Consider the following 583-nt stretch of genomic DNA (forward strand, 5'->3'; position numbering starts at 1 on the left):
TCAGTCCCTGGCCTCCTAACCTCTTGCTGTGCCTGCCTGTTTAACTGCTGGGGGAGCTGCCCCTGCTCAGTCCCAGGGAGGAGCTCACTCTTGGTTAGAGAAGTAGGCCTGGGGTGGCATGGGGGTTGGGGGGCAAAGACCCACACACCCTTAGGTTTCAAGAGAAGGGCCCCCATGGGTCCTGGGGCTCCGTTGGTGAGAGCATGGCTGAGACCCCCTCCTGCCCTTCTGCAGGGTCTGGCTGCCCCTTTCAGGGTCCAGAATCTTTCCCAGGTACTTCCCTTAGATTTACCGCTCCCCTCGAGCAAGAGGGGAGAGATGCTTCCTGTCCTCATGGGGATCCTAGTCCAAAAGGGGAGACACTCCTCTGCGGAGAGTCCCAGCTCTGTGCTTTGAGAGTGCGTAGGAGGTCAAGACTTTGCACCCTGGGCCCCTCTAGCAGGCGCCCTAACCCTGGGCAGGGTCGTGAGGTGTGTCTCGTTTCAGGGTGTCCCAAGCCTGGGGGAAGCCAGGGCCCTGCAGGCCAAGAGCCGAGTGGAGGGGTGAAAGCCTGGGGGCCTTCCCTGGCGCCAGACGCAGAGGC

The sequence above is a fragment of the Leopardus geoffroyi genome, chromosome C1, assembly GCF_018350155.1.
Source record: "Leopardus geoffroyi isolate Oge1 chromosome C1, O.geoffroyi_Oge1_pat1.0, whole genome shotgun sequence".
Lineage (NCBI taxonomy): Eukaryota > Metazoa > Chordata > Mammalia > Carnivora > Felidae > Leopardus > Leopardus geoffroyi.